At 41.1% G+C, this 22,652-nt stretch overlaps 1 long non-coding RNA gene across 2 annotated transcripts in view; it reads left to right on the top strand.

The window, feature by feature from the left end:
* LOC130679005 (uncharacterized) overlaps positions 1 to 12,803 on the top strand; it is a 78,340-nt gene extending 65,537 nt beyond the window's left edge. For both annotated transcript variants that reach the window (XR_008992000.1, XR_008991999.1), the window contains 2 exons: positions 10,270 to 10,358; positions 12,227 to 12,803. This is a non-coding gene — a long non-coding RNA (uncharacterized LOC130679005). The remainder of the gene's footprint in view (positions 1 to 10,269; positions 10,359 to 12,226) is intronic.
* The last annotated feature ends 9,849 nt before the right edge of the window (positions 12,804 to 22,652 follow it).

The raw sequence follows: 22,652 nt of genomic DNA, 5'->3' as shown, positions 1-22,652 counted from the left end.
TAATTCTTGGTTGAGTTCCAACAGTATAGATCCAGTCAAATTTGTTGTTTTACTGTATGCACAGGCCAGCTTAGATATCTCCTTCTTCATTCCCATGGCAAGTCCAGGAACTGGTGGGATGAGTGCATCTACAGCTGTAGCAGTGCGTGGATCTTTGTTGGGGTTTTTTTTTTTTGCTGATCATCTTCTGTCATGAGTCTTCCCGAGAGTGCTGATGTTGGAAGTTCTTTTTCATATCGTATCTTAGTTCATTTTTGGGGTAGCCAAATTAGGCTTTGATCCTCTGTATAAACACAAACAGACCCTTTGCCTACACTTTTATATGCCCTTTATATCATTGTGTAGAACTCATTGGAGGTCACCACACAGGAACTGTTTTTTTTTTATCATTAATCTACACTTACATGACGAATACTTTGTTTACTAGGCTCTCCCCTATACCAGGTCCCCCCTATATACTCCTTTACAGTCACTGTCCATCAGTGTAGCAAAATGTTGTAGAATCACTACTTGTCTTGTCTGTGTTGTACAGCCCTCCCCTTTCTCCCACCCCCCTATGGATGTTAATCTTAATACCCCTCTTTTTCTCCCCCCCTTATACCTCCCTACCCACCCATCCTCCCCAGTCCCTTTCCCTTTGGTACCTGTTAGTCCATTCTTGAGTTCTGTGATTCTGCTGCTGTTTTGTTCCTTCAGTTTTTCCTTTGTTCTTATACTCCACAGATGAGTGAGATCATTTGGTATTTCTCTTTCTCCGCTTGGCTTGTTTCACTGAGCATAATACCCTCCAGCTCCATCCATGTTGCTGCAAATGATTGGATTTGCCCTTTTCTTATGGCTGAGTAGTATTCCATTGTGTATATGTACCACATCTTCTTTATCCATTCATCTATCGATGGACATTTAGGTTGCTTCCAATTCTTGGCTATTGTAAATAGTGCTGCAATAAATAGGGGTGCATCTGTCTTTCTCAAACTTGATTGCTGTGTTCTTAGGGTAAATTCCTAGGAGTGGAATTCCTGGGTCAAATGGTAAGTCTGTTTTGAGCATTTTGATGAACCTCCATACTGCTTTCCACAATGGTTGAACTAATTTACATTCCCACCAGCAGTGTAGGAGGGTTCCCCTTTCTCCACAGCCTCACCAACATTTGTTGTTGTTTGTCTTTTGGATGGCAGCCATCCTTACTGGTGTGAGGTGATACCTCATTGTAGTTTTAATTTGCATTTCTCTGATAATTAGCGATGTGGAGCATCTTTTCATGTGTCTGTTGGCCATCTGTATTTCTTTTTTGGAGAACTGTCTGTTCAGTTCCTCTGCCCATTTTTTAATTGGGTTATTTGTTTTTTGTTTGTTGAGGTGTGTGAGCTCTTTATATATTCTGGACGTCAAGCCTTTATCGGATGTGTCATTTTCAAATATATTCTCCCATACTGTAGGGTTCCTTTTTGTTCTATTGATGGTGTCTTTTGCTGTACAGAAGCTTTTCAGCTTAATATAGTCCCACTTGTTCATTTTTGCTGTTGTTTTCCTTGCCCGGGGTGATATGTTCAAGAAGAGGTCACTCATGTTTATGTCTAAGAGGTTTTTGCCTATGTTTTCTTCCAAGTTTAATGGTTTCGTGACTTACATTCAGGTCTTTGATCCATTTTCAGTTTACTTTTGTATATGGGGTTAGACAATGGTCCAGTTTCATTCTCCTACATGTAGCTGTCCAGTTTTGCCAGCACCATCTGTTGAAGAGACTGTCATTTCACCATTGTGTGTCCATGGCTCCTTTATCAAATATTAATTGACCATATATGTCTGGGTTAATGTCTGGATTGTCTAGTCTGTTCCATTGGTCTGTGGCTCTGTTCTTGTGCCAGTACCAAATTGTCTTGATTACTATGGCTTTATAATAGAGCTTGAAGTTGGGGAGTGAGATCCCACCTACTTTATTCTTCTTTCTCAGGATTGCTTTGGCTATTCGGGGTCTTTGGTGTTTCCATATGAATTTTTGAATTATTTGTTCCAGTTCATTGAAGAATGTTGCTGGTAGTTTCATAGGGATTGCATCAAATCTGTATATTGCTTTGGGCAGGATGGCCATTTTGACGATATTAATTCTTCCTAGCCACGAGCATGGGATGAGTTTCCATCTGTTAGTGTCCCCTTTAATTTCTCTTAAGAGTGACTTGTAGTTTTCAGAGTATAAGTCTTTCACTTCTTTGGTTAGGTTTATTCCTAGGTATTTTATTTTTTTTGATGCAATTGTGAATGGAGTTGTTTTCCTGATTTCTCTTTCTGTTGATTCATTGTTGGTGTATAGGAAAGCCACAGATTTCTGTGTGTTGATTTTGTATCCTGCAACTTTGCTGTATTCCAATATCAGTTCTAGTATTTCTGGGGTGGAGTCTTTAGGGTTTTTTATGTACAGTATCATGTCATCTGCAAATAGTGACAGTTTAACTTCTTCTTTACCAATCTGGATTCCGTGTATTTTTTTGTTTTGTCTGATTGCCGTGGCTAGGACCTCCAGTTCTATGTTAAATAACAGTGGGGAGAGTGGGCATCCCTGTCTAGTTCCCGATCTCAGTGGAAATGCTTTCAGCTTCTCACTGTTCAATATAATGTTGGCTGTGGGTTTTTCATAGATGGCCTTTATTATGTTGAGGTACTTGCCCTCTATTCCCATTTTGCTGAGAGTTTTTATCATGAATGGATGTTGAACTTTGTCAAATGCTTTTTCAGCATCTATGGAGATGATCATGTGGTTTTTGTCTTTCTTTTTGTTGATGTGGTGGATGATGTTGATGGACTTTTGAATGCTGTACCATCCTTGCATCCCTGGGATGAATCCCACTTGGTCATGGTGTATGATCCTTTTGATGTATTTTTGAATTTGGTTGGCTAAAATTTTGTTGAGTATTTTTGCGTCTATGTTCATCAGGGATATTGGTCTGTAGTTTTCTTTTTTGGTGGTGTCTTTTTCTGGTTTTGGTATTAGGGTGATATTAGCTTCATAGAATGAGTTTGGGAGTATCCCCTCCTCTTCTATTTCTTGGAAAACTTTAAGGAGAATGGGTATTATGTCTCCCCTGTATGTCTGATAAAATTCCGAGGTAAATCCATCTGGCCCGGGGTTTTGTTCTTTGGTAGTTTTTTGATTACCGCTTCAATTTCGTTGCTGGTAATTGGTCTGTTTAGATTTTCTGTTTCTTTTTGGGTCAATGTTGGAAGGTTGTATTTTTCTAGGAAGTTGTCCATTTCTCCTAGGTTTCCCAGCTTGTTAGCATATAGGTTTTCATAGTAGTCTCTAATAATTCTTTGTATTTCTGCGGGGTCCGTCGTGATTTTTCCTTTCTCGTTTCTGATACTGTTGATTTGTGTTGACTCTCTTTTCCTCTTAATAAGTCTGGCTAGAGGCTTATCTATTTTGTTTATTTTCTCGAAGAACCAGCTCTTTGTTTCATTGATTTTTGCTTTTGTTTTATTCTTCTCAATTTTATTTATTTCTTCTCTGATCTTTATTATGTCCCTCCTTCTGCTGACCTTAGGCCTCATTTGTTCTTCTTTTTCCAATTTTGATAATTGTGACATTAGACCATTCATTTGGGCTTGTTCTTCCTTTTTTAAATATGCTTGGATTGCTATATATGTTCCTCTTAAGACTGCTTTTGCTGTGTCCCACAGAAGTTGGGGCTTAGTGTTGTTGTTGTCATTTGTTTCCATATATTGCTGGATCTCCATTTTGATTTGGTCATTGATCCATTGATTATTTAGGAGCGTGTTGTTTAGCCTCCATGTGTTTGTGAGCCTTTTTGCTTTCTTTGAACAGTTTATTTATAGTTTAATGCCTTTGTGGTCTGAAAAGTTGGTTGGTAGGGTTTCAATCTTTTGGAATTTACTGAGGCTCTTTTTGTGTCCTAGTATGTGGTCTATTCTGGAGAATGTTCCATGTGCACTTGAGAAGAATGTGTATCCTGTTGCTTTTGGATGTAGAGTTCTGTAGATGTCTATTAGGTCCATCTGTTCTAGTGTGTTGTTCAGTGCCTCTGTGTCCTTACTTATTTTCTGTCTGGTGGATCTGTCCTTTGGAGTGGGTGGTGTGTTGAAGTCTCCTAGAATGAATGCATTGCATTCTATTTCCTCCTTTAGTTCTGTTAGTATTTGTTTCAGGTATGTTGGTGCTCCTGTATTGGGTGCATATATATTTATAATGATTATATCCTCTTGATGGACTGAGCCCTTTATCATTATGTAATGTCCTTCTTTGTCTTTTGTTACTTTCTTTATTTTGAAGTCTGTTTTGTCTGATACCAGAATTGCAACACCTGCTTTCTTCTCTCTGTTGTTTGCTTGAAATATCTTTTTCCATCCCTTGACTTTAAGTCTGTGCATGTCTTTGGGTTTGAGGTGAGTCTCTTGTAAGCAGCATATGGATGGATCTTGCTTTTTTATCCATTCTATTACTCTGTGTCTTTTGATTGGTGCATTCCGTCCATTTACATTTAGGGTGATTATTGGAAGGTATGAATTTATTGCCATTGCAGGCTTTAAGTTTGTGGTTACCAAAGGTTTAGCGTTAGCTTCTTTACTATCTTACTGTCTAACTTAACTTGCTTGTTGAGCTATTATAAACACGGTCTGATGATTCTTTATTTCTCTCTCTTCTTATTCCTCCTCCTCCCTTCTTCATATGTTGGGTGTTTTGTTCTGTGGTCTTTTTAGGAGTGCTCCCATCTAGAGCAGTCCCTGTAGGATGCCCTGTAGAGTGGTTTGTGGGAGGCAAATTCCCTCAACTTTTGCTTGTCTGGGAATTGTTTAATCCCTCCTTCATATTTAAATGATATTCGTGCTGGATACAGTAGTCTTGGTTCGAGGCCCTTCTGTTTCATTGCATTAAGTATATCATGCCATTCTCTTCTGGCCTGTAGAGTTTCTGTTGAGAAGTCTGATGATAGCCTGATGGGTTTTCCTTTGTAGGTAACCTTTTTTTTCTCTCTGGCTGCCTTTAATACTTTGTCCTTGTCTTTGATCTTTGCCATTTTAATAATTATCTGTCTTGGTGTTGCCCTCCTTGGATCCCTTGTCATGGGCGTTCTGTGTACCTCTGTGGTCTGAGAGGCCATTTCTTCCCCTAGTTTGGGGAAGTTTTCAGCAATTATTTCTTCAAAGACATTTTCTATCCCCTGTCTCTCTCTACTTCTTCTGGTATACCTATAATTCGTATATTGTTCCTTTTCGATTGGTCACTCAGCTCTCTTAAAATTCTTTCATTCCTGGAGATACTTTTATCTCTCTCTGCATCAGCTTCTCTGCGTTCCTGTTCTCTGTTTTCTAGTCCATTAATGGTCTCTTGCATCTCGTCCATTCTGTTTTGAAGTCCTTCCAGAGCTTGTTTTATTTCTGAATTCTCCTTCCTTAGTTCTTGCATATTTCTCTGCAAGTCCATCAGCATTGTTATGACTTTTGTTTTGAATTCTTTTTCAGGAAGATTGGCTAAATCTATCTCCCCAGGTTCCTTCTCAGGGGAAGATGTAGCAGATGCTGAATCTGTCTGGGTTAGTCTTGTCTGGATCATATTTTTTTGCCTTTTCATGTTGACAGGTGCTATTGACTGTCAGCTGGGAGGGCCAAACTTTTCACTTGCTATTGGCCTTTCTTTACTTGGACAACTGCGACCCCTAGTGGCTTGTGTTGGGTAATTGCGTGTAGAGTGGGTCTTTGTGTCTTGCCTGGCCGGAAGGGAGGAATTTCCCTTTCTGTGGGCGGAATTTGTCTCAGGCTGCTTCTCTGCTTTCGCAGCGCCCGGTGGGGTAATGGATGGGGGGGCTGTTTGGCTGTTTACCTCCGTGAGGGGTCTCAGAGCTGTTGCCCAGGGGGTTAGTGCACCCAGTTTTCCCTGTAATTTCCAGCTGCTGTACTATGACCTGTGTTGTTTCCGTCAAGCTGTTAAGTCCCTGTCCCTTTAAGACTTTCAAAAAGCCCCCGCTTTTCTTTGTCACAGGGGCATCAGCTTCGGCACCCACTCAGAGGTCTTACTGCCCTGTTCCCCCAGTATCCAGGGCCCCCTGGGCATGTAATGTGTCTGCGCTCTGGCCCGGATGGCTGGGGCTGGGTGTTCAGCAGCCCTGGGCTCCGTCTCCCTCCCGCTCTGCCTATTCATCTCCCGCCAGGAGCTGGGGGGAGGGGCGCTCGGGTTCCGCAGGGCCGGGGCTTGTATCTTACCCCTTTCACCAGTCGCTGGGTTCTCACTGGTGTAGCTGCAGTCTGGCCACTGTCCTGCATCTTCTGGTCTCTCTTTTAGGACTAGTTGTGTTTGTTGTATTTTCAAAAGTATATATGTTTTTGGGAGGAGATTCCCACTGTCCTACTCACGCCGCCATGTTGGCTCCGCCCCCTCTTTTGTGATTCTATACAAATTTTAGGGTTATTTGCTCTAGTTTCTATGGAAAATGCCATTGATACTTTAATAGGCATTGCGTTGTCTGTAGATTTCTTTGGGTACTATGGAAATTTTAATAATATTGATTCTCCCAAACCATTAGCAAGGAATATCTTTCAATTCCTGTCTTCTTCAATTTCTTTCATTAATATCTTATAGTTTACAGAATACAGGTCTTTCACCTTCTTGGTTAAATTTATTCCTTGGTTCTTTATTCTTTTTGATGAAATTGTAAAGGAATTGTTTCCTGAACCTCTCTTTCTGCTAGCTCATTGTTGGTATACAGAAATGCAGCAGATTTCTGTATATTGATTTTAAATCCTGCAACTTTACTGAATTCATTTATTAGTTCTAATAGTTTGTGTGATTTGGTGTAGTCTTTGATGCTTTATATATATCATGTCATCTATAAATAGTGACAGTTTTACTTCTTTACCAAATTTGATGTCTTTGATTTCTTGTCTGATTGCTGTGGCTAGGACTTATGGTACTATGTTGAATAAAAGTGGTGAGAGTGGGCATCCTTGCCTTGTTTCTGTTCTTAGAGGAAAAGCTTTCAGCTTTTCACCATTGAGTATGATGTTAGTGTGGGTTTGTCACATATGACATTTTTATATTAAGCTATGTTCCTTCTGTAGCTACTTTGTTGAAAGTTTTTATCATGAATTGATAGTGAATTTTCACAAATGCCTTTTCTGTATCTATGGAGATGATCATATGGTTTTTATCCTTTGTTTTGTTAGTGTGGTATATCAAAATGATTTGCAGATATTAACCTATCCTTTCATTCCTGGAATAAATCCCCCTGATCATGGTGAATGATGCCTTTAATGTATTTTTAAATTCAGCTTACTAATATTTTGTTCAGGAATTTTGCATTTGTGTTCATCAGGGATATTAGTCTGTAATTTCTTTCTCTTTTGTGGTAGTGTCTTTGTCTGGTTTTAGAATCAAGGTAATGCTAAACTCATAGAATGAATTTGGAAATATTCCATCCTCTTCAGTTTTTTGGAATGATTTAAGGATAGATACTCATCTTTAAATGTTTGGTAAAATTCACCTGTAAAGCATCCTGGTCCTGAATTTTGTTGGGAGTGTTTGAATTACTACTTCAGTTTTGTTAGTAAGTAATCAGCCTTTTTAGAATTTCTATTTCCTCCTGGTTCAGTCTTGGAAGATTGCATGTTTCTAGAAATTATCCATTTTTTCTAGTTGTCCAGTTTGTTGGCATATAATTTTTCATTGTGCTCTCATAGTTCTTTTTATGTCTGTAGTGTCAGTAATAACTTCTCTTTTATTTATAAATCTGAGTTTTCCATTTTTTTTGAGAGTCTAACTAAAGGTTTAACAAATTTGTTTGTCTTCTTAAAGAACCATCTCTTAATTTCATTGATCTTTTCTATTGTTGTTGTTGTTGTTTTTTTGTCTCTATTTCATTTATTTCCACTCTGAATTTTATTATTTCCTTCCTTCTATTTTGGCATTTGTTCCTCTTTTTCTAGTTCCTTTTTCTAGGGGTAAGGTTAGATTGTTTAATTGAGATCTTTGTTTCCCCAGGTAGGCCTGTATTTATAAACTTTCCCCTTAGAACTGATTTTGCTGCATCCCAAAGACTTTGAAACATTTTGAGTACATTTTCACTAGTCTCTTGGTATTTTCTTAAATTTCCTCTTTGATTTCTTCATTGACCCATTCATTGTTTGGTTGCATATATTGCCTCCATGCGTTGGTGTTTTTTCCAGTTTTTTCCTTGTGATCCAAGGTTTATACCATCATAATTGGAAAAGGTGCTTGATATACTTTCAGTCTTCTTAAATTGAGACCTGTGTTTTGGCCTAAGTAATCTATCCTGAAGAATGTTTTATGTGCACTTGAAAGGAATGTGTATTCTGCTTCAGGGATGGAATAGTCTGTATATATCTGTTAAGTCCATATGGTCTAATCTGTCATTCAAAGCCACTGTTGCTTTATTGATTTTCTGTCTGGATGATCTGTCCATTGATGTAAGTGGTTTGTTAAAGGACCCTGCTGTTATTGTATTGCTCTCAATACCTCCCTTTATATGTTAGTATTTACTTTATATATTTAGGTGCTCCTCTTTTGGGTGCATAGATACTTACAATTGTTATATTTTCTTGCTGGATTGAATGCTTTCTCATTGTGTAATGTGTTTCTTTGTCTCTTGTTATAGCCTTTGTTTTAAAGCCTACTTTGTATAATATAAAATACTACTACCCCAGCTTTATTATTTCATTTCCATTTATATGGAATATCTTTTTCTATCCCTTCACTTTCAGACTGTGCGTGTCTTAGATTTAAAGTGAGTCACGTGTAGGCAGTATATAGACGGGTCTTATTTTTTTTTTTAATCCACTTAGTCACCCTATGTCTTTTGATTGGAGCAGGTAGTCCATTTACATTTAGAGTAATTACTGATAGGTATATACTTATTGCCATTTTGTTAAGTGTTTTCTGATTGTTTTGTATTCTTTTCTGATCTTTGTTTCTTGTTCTCTTCCTTTGTATGAAATGACTTTATTGTTATGCATAGATTCCTTTCTCTTTAATTTTTGTGTATCATATTTTTGATTAGTGGTTACCATGAGGTTTACCTATGACTTCCTCCATATATAATAGTCTATGTTAAGTTGATGGTTTCTTAAGTTCAAACATGTTCTAAAAACAGTACATCTTTATTTCCCCCCCTCCATGTCTTATATCTATTTGTGTTGTGTTATACTTTTTTGTTTAGTAATTCTCTTTATTAATTTTTAGATTAAGGTTAATTTTACTACTCTTATCTTTCCACCTTGTTATTAGCTTTTAAGTAATTAATCTACTACATTTACTATATGTTTGCTTTTACCAGTAAAATTTTTTCCTTTTGTAATTTTCTTGTTTCTATTTACGGCATCTCTTTTCCTCTTTAAGAAGTCCCTTTAACTTTTCTGGTAAGGCCAGTTTAATGGTGGTGAACTCCTTTAACTTATGCTTAATTGGAAAACTTTCATCTTTCTTTACATTCTAAATGAAAGAAAGCTTAGTAGAGTATTCTTGGCTATAGGGTTTTTTCCTTTCAGTCCTTTGAATATATCATGCCACTCCCTTCCACTTTAAATTTTCTGTTGAAAAATCAGCTGATAGTCTTATGAGGTTTCCCTTATACATAAATTGTTGCTTTTCTCTTGCTGTTTTAAGATTTTTCTCTTTCTCTTTAATCTTTGATATTGTAACTAGTACATGTCTTGCTGTGAACCTCCTTGAGTTCATCTTGTTTGGGACTCTGTGGTTTCTGCACCTGAATGTCTTTTTCCTTCCTCAGATTAGGAAACTCTTCAGCTATTATTTCTGCAAGTAAGTTTTCTGCCTCTTTTTCTCATTTCTCCTTTCCTGGGACTTCTATAATGCAAATGTTAGTACATGTGATGTTGCTGCAGAGGTCACTTCACCTGTCTTCATTATTAAAATTCTTTTTTCTTTTTGCTCTGTAGCTTGAGTGCTCCCGTTACACTGCCTTTCCGATTGCTGCTCCACTCCTCCGCAGCCTCTGTTACTTCTGTCTAGTGTATTTTTCATTTCAGTTATTGTTATTTCATATTCAGTTCTGATTGTTTTTCAAATTTTCTATCTCTTTGTTGAAGTCCTCCCTGAGTTCATCCACTCTGAAGTTAGGGGTATATCTTTGTAATCATTAATCTGAACTCTTTATCAGGTGAATTGCTTAACTCTGTTTCGTTTAGTTCATTTTATGCAGTTTTGTCTTGATATTTCATTTGGATCATATTCCTTATCACCTCTTTTTTTTTTTTTTACTCTCTGTGTTTGTTGCTATGAGTTAGGTGAAACACCTCTTCTCCCAGTCTTGAAGGAGTGGACCTCCCCTGGGTAGACTGTGTGTGTCTGGTGGCTTTGGCTAGCTGGAAACCAGGTGAGTATAGGGTGGGGGAGTCCCAGTGTGTGCCAGGGTGGGGGCACTTTGTAGGGCTGGGGGTTGGAGGGTTGTGGTACAGGTGTCTTCCACTGTGCATAGTGTGGGGCACTTTGATGGCACTGCCAGATCTCAGGTAGGTGCTTTGTGTTTGGGTGGAGAGTTGCCTCACGGGTTCTCTGAGCTGCTGTGGGAATCCAGACCTTGATTCCCTCTGTGCTGTCAATGTGTGAAGAGGAATATAAAGAATGGAACTCCCCATACCTCTGATCCCAGAAAGAGTTCCAGCAGCAGTTCCCCACCACTTGGCACATTGCAGAGTTACTAAGTTGAATTCCTTTACTTACAATCTAATTGACATTTAAACCATGTGTTTTTCTGTGTCCCAGTGCAGGCAAATCTGTGTGAAGATCCCTCAGTAATATCTATCCCTACTGCAGGTTGCCTTGTTAGGGAAGGGTTTTCCCACCATTACCATGTCTCCATCTCTTCTGCCATTTTTCAAGTGGTCTCTTCAGCCCTCACTGTGCAGACGGTGTTGTGCAATCAGTAGGTGTACATGTGATATGTATGTGGGAGGAAGTGGATTCAGGGTCTTTTTTATGCCACCATCTTGGACTTCTCTGACGCCTATTTTTCTATTCAAATATTCATATTTTCCTTCCTGATTTTAGCAACTCATTACATAAAAAGATGACATTTTCTAGGCTGTATTTCAGGGAACTTCATTGCCCTGTGAGATAATAATAGGTGTGCTGAGAAGTGTGAAAGACTTCTGTGGTCATATTTAACACATCATTTCCTAAACTTAATTGACCATCAAAACTTTGTTTTTCCACACAACACCCATTGGCATCATTCAGAACACTGGTGTTCTAGGCAATAATATTTGAGAAATTGTTTTCTTTAAATGATACTAATGGTTTAATCTGTTATGTATGTAGCATGGTTTTTCCCCATTCATCATTTGTCCTTTACATGATTTTTTTTCCATCTAGTTTTTAATTCACATACTCAGATCTCTCAGTGTTCTCCTTTGCAGTTTAGTGATTTAGAAATATGGACCCTAAAGTCACACTTGTTTGGTTCGAATCCCGGCACCACCACTTGTTGGGACCTTGGGAAAATTACCTAACCTTTCTGTGCTTCCATTTTATCATCTGGAAAATGAGAGAAATGAATTGTAAATACCTATCAAGTTGTGAAGGTTAAATTATTTAATATAGGTAAAACATAGAATTATGTTTGACACAGAGTGTCAGAGGATGACAACAATGGTGATGATGGGTTGCTTTTTAGATGATATGGAAAGTCTTTTCCTATATCTATGTTGCAAAATAAAAAACCTCGTATTTTCTTCTAAGATTTTTATAGAAATTGATTTTGCTATTAATTACAGAGCAAAGAGTCTACTTTTTCCTCACTGGTTAGCCAGATTTTTCCAACACCATTTAATGATCAATACTCCCTTTATCATATACTATCACTTTCTCCTTCTGGATTTTTCTCTTCTGCTCAGCCTATTCTGATACCAAGACCCCTCCTTCCTATTCCTTTTCAGAAAAGTTACAGCTGTGTTTGCCTGAATCAAGAGCATGTGTTGGATTTTCCCCAAGAGATACATGGTCAGGGTGAGGGACCTTGAAAATGGAAAATGGTTTCCTACAATGCAGATGGGAAATATAGATCCCACAGACTTTCGAATTAGACTGTTACTGTGCCTGTTGGTGCTCACATGCTGCTGAGGCCTAGTTGGGGTTACAGCCTGGGGATTCCTTTAGGAATGTTTGAACTCTAATAGTGTTCAATGTATCAGAGAAAAATGAATATCCTCAAGCACCATCTGATCCTTCTCCTTTCTGTTGCAGCAGCCAAATGACCTCAAAATCACTAGAAAAAATGCAAGGGGGAAGGGATATCCACCTGACCCAGCCCAGGCCGTGGGAGGAGAGCCAAGCAGTCGCAGTTGAGAGGAAGCTGTGGTACTTCAAAGAGGCTTCACAGAGGTGGAACCAGAGCAGCTCTGAGGATATTTCACTCAAAGCTGAGGGAAAGCCAGAGTTCTCAGAATTGCCTATAGGGCCCAACACAGCCTTCATCTTATCTGTACCCCATCACCTCTTATTCACCCTGTTCCTAACAGCCTCTTTGCTGTTCCTCAAACATGCTGCCATCTCAGGGCATTTTCATATGTTGATTCCCCTAGAATGTTCTCCCAGTACTCAGACTAATTGTTTCCAAGTCAGTTGAAGGACTTTGCTCACATGTCAACTTATAGGCAAGGCCATTCCTGCCCATTCTACTTAAGGCTGTGCCAGCCCTCCTTACCCCTCCCTAGCTTCACATGTCTCTGGAGCATGGATCACTGCCTGACAAGCTATTTTACATACTTTTTGTTTATTGTGTCTCTTGTCACCCTAAAGTATGAGTCACTTAAGAGTTTGTACTCTATTTTGCACTGATATTTCTTAACATCTGGAACAGTGCCTGGCATACTTAGGACTCTACAGTTGTTTGTAGATGAGCAAATGAGTGTAGCATTGTCACTTGCATTCTGCTTTAGGATGTGTCTAGGCCTGTGAACAATAAAATGTTCTCTCAGAACAGAGCTGCCTGATTGACTCCGGATTTTTAAGCCAGCCTCTGCAAACCAGGTATTTCTAAAGTAAGGGGAAAGCCTGCATCCCCTGAAAGTGATAGCAGGCATAGTCTTGCAGTGACTTCCCTCATTAGATGTCCTAACTTCATACCTGAGGCTGCCACAAAGCCAGGCTAATGAAATGCAAGCTAAAACCAGAGTAAGATACCACTGCACACCCACCAGGGTGGCTAAAATGAAAACACAGGAAGTTGTGAGTGTGGTGAGGATGGGGAGGAAGAAACCCTCATACAATTTGAAAAACCGCAGCATATAGCAAAAGCACATCCCACGGCCCAGCGTTTCTACGCCTATGTAGACCCAACAGGAATGCCAAAACACAGGTAATACAGTGTTTATAGTCTGTTTGTAATGGCCAAATCTGAAGCAAGAACTGGAGCAAAATAGTAAAATGGATTTTTCATAAATATGGTATGTTCACATGGTAGAATACTCCACAGTACATGAAATTCATAATCTACCACCCCAAGCATGATATGGATAAGCTGCACAAACATAAATGCTGAGCAAAAGTCAGACACAAAGAGTATATAGTGTGTATTTCTATCTAGATAAGATTATAACAAGGTAACATGACTCTATTTTGCTAGAAGTCTAGAGAGACTAGAAAGGAACATGAGAAGTGCTTTGGGCTTCTGATAATATGCTTTTTGATCTGGGTGCCTGTTACATGGGAATATTCAGCTTTTGAAAATTCATCAAGCTGGATTATTTATGTTGACTTTATGTAAAATTTTCTAACTAGGTTTGTGCATTAGAACCACTAGTTGGAGATGCAGGGCACTCATTTGCCAAAGAGACTTGTTCCTCCAAGTTGATACTATTTCAGAAGCCCTGCTCCAGCACCTGGGGTGGGTGGGGGGATGGGAGGGGGTCAGGCGGGCACCTTCCAGTCATGGCCAGAGCATACGTCTGTGATGCTACAACACTGAAAAAGGGCAGGGAGCAGATGTAGACAGAAGAAGGCTGGTAGAAAGCCTCAGGCAGCTGGTGTCTGAGATCACTTGGGGCTTCAAGGCAAACACTGCCTGCTGTCAGGTGAAGATTTTCCAGCCAGCCTCGGAGGGTGTCAGCAGCCATAGTACTGTGCAGGTCAAATTTCTAAGCAGATATCCAGGGAAGGAGAATGACCTCTGCTTATAAACTGAATCTGGAAACCTTGTTATAGAAAGCAGTAGGGGAAAAAAAAGACACAGAAAGATAGATAGGGCAGGTCTTAAGATACTTCTGAGGAGCAAGCTGCAGCAGGAGCTCCGGCTGACATGCCAGAGGCGGAACCCCTTATTTCCTTCAATTAACAAAACTAAACAGGAAATGAAGGACAAGAACATACAGGAACTACAAGGCCCCACGAGGGTGCCGGAGCCCATGTGGAAGGGGACTCCTCCCACACCAGACCTGCAGGTTTTGGTGTTCAAAGTGTGAAAGGCTCCGGCAAGGTTTTAAGGGTCCTGCTTCCAACATTGGGGTGTAGGGGTGGAAGGCAGTACCTAAAGAAAGAGAAAGACCATCCCATAATATGCTATTGCTCTGGAAAGGAAGGAAACAGACAAAAGTCTATAGTTGAGAGAGAACCCCTCTTTAGTTCTCCAAGGACCGGGGCCACTTGAAGAAGGTCGGAAACAATGAATCGGCCAAGGATTTGCATTGTTTCCAGCCCTCCAGGAGCAGGCTCTTGCTCTGAAAAACTCCAGCCCTCACCTCCCAGGATAGGCAAAGGCCCGGCAGAAGCAGCTACCAGGAGAAAGGAGACTTGAAGCTCAGTGGTGCTAGTTAGGGAGTTTTAAGGATGACAGCTGAGAGCCGGCACCTGTGCCACCATCCTGGCTTTGGGTTCTGCAGCCCCCATGTGGAAGCCCCCCCATCCATCCTGTGTGTAAGAGTCAGGGAGGAAGTGGGAGTGAGCGGTGGGAGTTGAAGAAGAGAGCACAGCAAACTCAGGAGACTTGCAGGCAGTGGCTGGATGCATCAGGCCAGCTCTAGCATGCTCGCTGTGCGTGTCCAGATGTGTAGGCAGCATATGGGGTGGTTAGTATGGCTATCCTTATGCAAGCGCTGTGGGCAGAAAGCTGCACTAACACAAAGAGAAAATATTCCAGCACTGGCTTGTCCCTTTTTCTCTCTTGAGAGTGTCCCAAACAGGTCCTCCAGAGGATGGAAAGTGTTGGTTTTGTCTCTGAGGAGATGCAGATGAGACTCAAGAGGACTTGCCAAGCCAGCAGTCTAGTGTGTGCCCTCCGCGAGTGCGATGGGCACTGTTCATGGGCTGAGGGCAACCTAGAATAGAGTTGCAAACAAAAAGAAAGGAAAGATGAATTAGGTTTTATTAATATTATTCATATTTCAGCTAACAGAATCACTAACTTTCCTCTTGAAAAGAATCTATGATTCTATGAATCTGTCTCCTGTCATAGGTTACCTAGTATTATGGATGGAATGTTTGTGTCCCAGCAAAATTCATATGTTGAAACCCTACTGCACAATGTGGTATTAGAAGGTGAGGCCTCTGGAAAGTAATTAGCTGAGGTCGTGAGGACAGAGCCTCGTGAGTGGGGTCGGCGCCCTTAGAAGAGCCACAGGAGAGCTCACTGCTCTCTGCCACGTGAGGAGGCAGTGAAAGCTGGCAGTCTGCACCTCACAGAAGGACTCACCAGAGCCCAGCCGTGCTGGCACACCGATCTCAGACTCTGGCCGCCAGGATTGCGAGGAATAAATTTCTGTTGTTTATAAGCCACCCAGACTATTGTACTTGTTAGAGCGGCCCAGCTGGGCTAAGACACCCTAGTTGGCTTTGACCCAGAGAAATGCTCCTAAAGACAAACATTGAGAAATTCCTTGCACAAATTTTACTGTGAGAAATGGTCTTTTTGTTTTTAAATTTGTGAAAAACTGGAAACTCTAAATAACCCACATGGAGTGGTTTAATCAAACCTCTCTATATAATAAATTATGCATCCATTACAATGATATAGAAGAACATGTGATAATATTAAAAAGTCTATAATAAGGAACTAACAGAAAAAAACAAATTCTCAAACATGTACAGCAGACATTTAAAATGTGTGCAGACATGCACACATACAATGTATGTAGAGTGCATACTGAGGAGTCCAAAAAAATCAACAAGATGTTAACAATCTAAAGAGGTTGGATTTCTGATTAACTTCATACTTTTAACTTTAATTTTCTATTCAACAAGGAACATATATTATCTGGGTAATAAGAAAAAAACCTCCCAGGATTGGTTATATATAAAATAAACAATTCCAAGCTCTGGAATTGAGAGACCAGTGGGGGAGTTTTGAGGCCAAGGATTCTTTGAGGACACTGTCAGCACAGCTATGGAAGAAAAGCATGGGGCCCAGAACTGCCCCACTGAGGCCCTCATCTAAGATGACTCAGGTCCTTGTCTGAGATTCCTGTTCACCCAGCTCTATGGTGCTTGCTTATCGGATAAGGCCTGAGTCAGAGATGGAGAGGGTGTTTGCCTCTGATGTCTGTGTGGTGGAAGAAATAACACCGAAACCTTATAAATTCACAGTCTCAATCCAATGGGTACCCTAGCAAAGTAGCAGTTCTGTTAAAGGAAGAGGGTCCCTAGAACAGAACAGAGCATTTGATGTGGGCTGGGTAAGAATCACACAGTGAGATCTGTGGTCATTGGCACAGAAATATATACAGTTCATCTTGAAAAATCTCACCCCCTCCCCAGAAGTATCTAATAGACTTTATGAATCCATTTTTTCTACTCAGTATAGTCAGCCAATGTGTAATAAATAAGTGCTGAAGGTCACACTTATTGGACTTGGAAGTGATGCACATCTCCTCATTTGAATAGTTGATTTAATATTGTTATTTCTACCCTGTATCATTGGGTTAGAGCTCAAGTCTAATGAAGCCTCAGGAGCTGGTTTTATTCCCATATATGGTTGTTATCTTAAGACAGAATTTTCTCCACTGCCACAAAACTCTTCTTCTAAGCCCTTAATCTGGATATGTCACAAGGTGCCTATATAACACAAGGACATCATAATTCCTGGGAAGTTATGGGAGCAAACGCTTCGCGTCCCGAGGAATGCTGCTTCGTGACAACCTTCTGGCTGAGATCAGCAGGCAAACGTTATGTCTGCAACATCACAGAAGCATCTTCAAACTGAGGGACATCAAGCAACATATTAAAAGTAAAAGGGAAACAACAAACAAATCCTTGTCCCACTGAGACAGTAGGCCTCCATTCCTATAAACAGGAAACCATTGGCCATTTGGTACAGGGGTAGCCAGAGGAGGCCCGGAGTGAAGCTTTGTTTGGCAAAAATGATGCAGAACAGGGGCTTGCCAGACAGAGCCAGAAGAAAGAAGACAGGCAATGGGCAGACCCAGAAGATGACACCAGCAGGAAAGGGGAAATTTTTCTGCCCTTCCTTAGAATAGTACTGTTGTCAGGCAGCTGCGTCTGAGGAGGTCGCTCGCTCTGCTCTAGGGGAAACCTCGACCTGGGTGGTGGAGGGTTCTTGACTCTGGGAAAAAATTCTCAAACAGGTCTGATGAGTGTAGGCAAGGAAGGAATTCATTAAAGCAAGAGCAGTAGTGCTTGGCTGCGACTATGCAGGCTGTACAGAGCCAGAAGAGCAGAGGGAGGAAAGGAAAGTTGATTAAACTCCTGCTTGGCACAGGGCAGATCTCTTCCCAATTCCCGAAGCCAGGGTCACCTGGCATCTGTGTCCACTTGAATCTGCCCAGCATGGGAACTAAACCCCTACCTACCACCCCAGGATTTGGAGGAGCCATAGAGCATTGGATGGAGTGAGTTTATATTTTGAGAATTTCCCAAAACAAAGAAAGGTTTTTTGGGAGGCTACTAAAGACATGATCTTACAGCTGCCGTCCTGTCCAAGTCACCCAGGTGACAGAAGCCTGAAGCCCAAATCAGAGACCTCAGCAGCCCTTCCCTATTTTTCTGAAGTAGGACAGCAAGTGAAAACTTCTGCTTAAATTCTAGAAAATGGAATGAAATAGCAAAGTTACAAAGATGCTTACCACTGGAAGAGCACAGAGACCAAACACAGTAAGTTGAGCAGTGAGAAGTCTTTATTTAAGGCAAAGTACACACTTGAAGAAAGGGGAGTGCAGGCAGCCTTAGAGAGGAGGTGTGCTTGAGGGCTTAGGATTCTGTCTTTTAAGGTTTTCAAGAATGGGATAACGGGCTAGAGGCATAGGCTTGACGTGGTGTCTCATGATGTGTATCTCCAGTAAGAGACATTATGTCACTATCCACAGTCAGTCCTCTAGATATTCTATAAGATAAACTTAACACAAGAAATTCATTGATCCTGTTCTTCTCCAAGATAGTGGTTACCCTCAAGCAGTGGGGACATATCATTTAGAACTGCTTACCCTGCCTTAACATAGGGTCGATTATTGGTTGATTACCATAAAATATGGTATCTTTATAAATAGGAGGAATCTTACCTCCTAACTCCCTGGTTTTTAAAATGGAATCTTAGCCTTAAGATGGAGTCCCTCCTGTTCTTTCTATACTATTTGTATCTTTGCATTTTTATCATAGGCAGGAAAAATTAATCACGATGCTTGTCCCATGTGCCTGCTCTACCTCAGTAGCATTCCTCTTTCTCTCCTGTGTTCCCCATACCTCTTGTTTTATTCTATCAAAGTACTTGTCACCCCATGTCATTCTGGCCTATTTGTCTACGTCCCTTTGTATCAAGCTTCATGTGGGCTGGAGCCATGTGTCCTTGTCCATAATGGTGAATAGGCTGGTATCCCCAAGCCTGACATACTGTAGGCTCCTAGTAGATGCTTAATAAACGTGTCATCAGTATGAGAAAATGAATGATGTATGCAAAGATTTACCATGAAGAAGAAATGAGCAGCATATCCTAATGAAGATGGGCATGGCACACAACATGGGGAAGATCAAAGTCAGCCCCTTGGATGGACTCAGGGGCAGGTTTTAAACAAGGAGGCAGGAAGACCTGTGCCATTAATTGTCAAAGAGACAAAAGAGCCTCTTGAGTTGGCCTAAAAATCTTGTATATTTGCAACACTCACCTTGTTTGATGTGAGTTGCAGAGTATTTTCTTCTGTTCCTTATACTATATAATGGGGAAAAATGATTGCTGTGTGTATCAAATACTCCCAGGGCTGATGGGCATGTAAACAGGGAAAAGAATGGAGAGGGGCCCTGTAAAACCATTTCCTTTACCCGTCTGGGGGAATTTACATAAAAATGTCCTCATGGGGTGTTCCATTGCCAGTTGACAGCTCTTAACATCTAGTAAATAATTTTCCTATCTGAAGCCTGCTTCTCTTTGTTATGTATCACTGGTTTGTATAGAGAGTTTTCCCAGTCTGCATTCTTGAGCAAGCCCATCAGGGCAAAACAAACTCATATACACCGGTATCCCTCCTTAAATGGACATTACATCAGGCCCATTGTTAAGTTCCCAGATTGAGGTCCGTGTCTGAAGATAAATGGCCAAGATTTCTAATAGTAGTAGTAGTTAAGGGGAATAACTGTGTAATAATTTTGGCTTCAGTAAGCATTGTAGGCATAGATCTCAGCAAAGGTTTTAGAGGCTTAGCCAGAAATAGGGGTGACTGAGGAAAAGCAGGGCCTTGAGACCAGCTATACAATCTGTGTTATTGTCTTAACGGGAGAGAGCCCTGCAGGAGGAGGACAATCAGCAGGCAAGTCCATTGTCCCCCTTTTGCATGTTCTTAAATCTGTGGGCACCCATTAGTGACATGGTGTAGAGAGAAGAAAACTGGCTTGGGAATCTGGACATTTAGCTGTTCTCAATTTCAGCAAAGCGATCGTTGGCTTCTGAGCGAGTGAGACGGGAGCTTTTGGGACCGTCCTTGGTGTTTCCCTAAAGCGGAATGCGCTGCCCCCACCCACCTGCAGCAGAATCTTGTCCTCAGGTTTCAGCTGAAATGCACCTCCTCAGAGTCCTCCCCAGATACCCCCGTCCTCTATCATGTCACTCCTTCTATTTTGCTCAGTATATAAAGCCGTCTTACACATGTACTTGTTTTACTGACTGTGTCCTTTCCACACAAAAGCTGCATAAAAGCAGGGACCCTGTCTCTTGTGTTCACTGCTTTAGTATAAGCACTTAGAACAGCACCTGGCACATCTTGGTCCTCAACCACTGTGTACTAAACTTAAGAAGGAAGGAGTGAGTAGCTGAATATGAGGTTAAAGATGGCAGTGGGAAAAACGCCTCCTGGTACTAATAGTGTAGGTCTCTTCTCTTGAAGAGGAGGTGTGTATTTCCTAAAGGCAGGGGAACAGGGGACAAAGTGGGTATTTCCATCACAGGAAAAGCCCTTTATTCCCAGCATTTCCTCCCCAGTGTGCATTTCTGCCTGTGGTAGACACACCAGAAGGCAGCAGTGAGGCTGTAGGGGGAGGGTAGGCAATACAGAATTAATAAACTAAGTTATCACTGGGATTTAAAGCCAGTGTTTATATACAGCTCCCAGAAGGCAGAAGATGGCTTTGTCTCACCATTTGCGTGCAGTGAGAAATGTAATGAAAGTAACCGAGAATCTCTGGGAGCGCCCTCAGTTCTCTTGAACAACTGCCGTCCATGGGAAAGTGCTCAGGGAGAGGACACCAGCAGGCATGGACAGCTTGCATCTGGCTGTTTTCCATCTCTCCCTGCAGCTCAGGATTCCAAGCAGCAATGGACCCTCATTCACAGTGCGCATCCCCCAGACGTGTCCCCCCAGCGGCGGTAGGTGTCTGCCTCTGTCTGGAGGCAGCCAGCCCCAGCCTGGTTCCATCTGGTACCCTTGTCCAGCAGAATGACTGAGGGTGTCGACCGTAGCTGTTGAACAGTATGAAGCTAAGGCCTTGTTTACATGATGACCTTTATTTATATAGGATGCAATGTTCTAACGAGAGGCAGGAAAGACATGCCAGGGACCATAACCCTCCCAGACTTTTGTTTTAGTACATTATGCAGTTTACAATGCTTTCACATGAATCATCTCATTTTATTTTATCCCTCATCACTGTACTTAATGTAAAAAAAGAGCAGGTGTTTTCCTTTATCATTTTATGGAGGTTATAAGAGTTATTTTATAAAGTTATAAGAAGTCAGTGACTTGCTCCAGGTAAGAGAACTGAGAACACCCAGGTCTCCTCATCTCCAAAGGCAGTATTAAAATGCACATTTCTAGGGAAAGAACCCAGGCAGACAGCCTCTTTTGTTACAACCAAATTGTCTCTCTGTCAATGACTAGCCAGGCTCAGCACAGTCCCTGGCACCTGGCGATTATTGAATGGTGGAAGGAAAGAAGAAAAGAAGGAAGTTCTGTTTTAGGGGATGACATTGGCTACACAGTGCACCCAAATGCTCCTTAGGAGAATGATATTATAGCCGGGACCCCCTGCTGTTGATCATCTGAACATATGAACATAGAATTTTGGAACTGATGGGCCCTGGCGATCACAAAAGCTGTGCAGTTCTGTGTGCCTAGTTGTTTATGCCCCACTGCAGCCAGGTGTCTGCCCCCATCATCAGCTGATCTGAATTCACATTCCTATGTACAAACATTTAAAGCAAATAACTTCCTGGACTAAATGTACACATAAAAGTGTGTTTAAATGAATCAGTCTTCTTTTGGAAGTTAAAAGGGGTGGGAGGGGAACAGCTGACATGCTATGGGACCAGTGGCAAAGCGGATCATCTCTCTGATCTTCTGAGAATTTCCAAGTTGAAACACCACGGGGAGGTGATTCCTTCCCTTGGGATACAGGCTGCCTCTGACCCTTAGAGGTGTTAGTTTTGAATCTCAATCTCCCTCTCCTTCTCTTCCTCTTTCCCTTCCTCCCCCATCCCTCTCCCCCTCTCTTCCTCTCCTTTCCTCCTTCTGTCCCTCGTTTCCTCCCACCCTTTCTGCCTGTAAATGACTTACTCAAAAATAAAATTGTGGCTGAGGAGATAGGAGAGGCTGGAATGTTTCCCAGCCTGCATTTCAAAAGAGACATCTTATTATTTTAACATTAGGAGTTCACCATTAGGTCTATGGAATAACCTTCTTCCTTTTCTTTTGCCTTCCATTACATGTTAATTCCCTCATTCATGTAGGTTGGTAGTGCTGTCAAGGAGCTCTAGCCAAGTAAGAAGGAGCAGGCACAGGGCAAAAGTGCAGGAATGAGGCTAAAGGGTGGAGAGAGAAAATGCAAAGGGCCTCATGTACTGGTCCAAGGAGTTTGCCCTCAGTCCTTGGATCATTATTTCCTGAACTTGGGTATGAAAAACTATGGATCAACTGAAAGGAAGAATTTATTAAATGTTCTTGGTATTGACAACTTCTTTTTATTGCAACATTACTTAAATATATTCCAACATAACCCAGGTATAACTTCCCAATGTTTACAGCCATTATAAACAATAAAACCAAAACAAACTTACAAGGTAAAATCCAATCTAATGTAATTTAATGAAATTCACTTAATGCAATGGATGTTCTTGTTCAACTGACACCAAATGGTTTCTGGCATGTGAACATGACACTTGCTAAAAGCATGTGCACTATTTTAAATTCAGCGTGCCTATGACCGTGTGCTAAGTAATGACTCAACTTTCCCACTCCTTTCTAGT

Source organism: Manis pentadactyla, chromosome 10 (assembly GCF_030020395.1).
Source record: "Manis pentadactyla isolate mManPen7 chromosome 10, mManPen7.hap1, whole genome shotgun sequence".
NCBI lineage: Eukaryota > Metazoa > Chordata > Mammalia > Pholidota > Manidae > Manis > Manis pentadactyla.
Note: the sequence above shows the minus strand (reverse complement) of the source record. Positions and strands in the feature narration are given on the sequence as shown.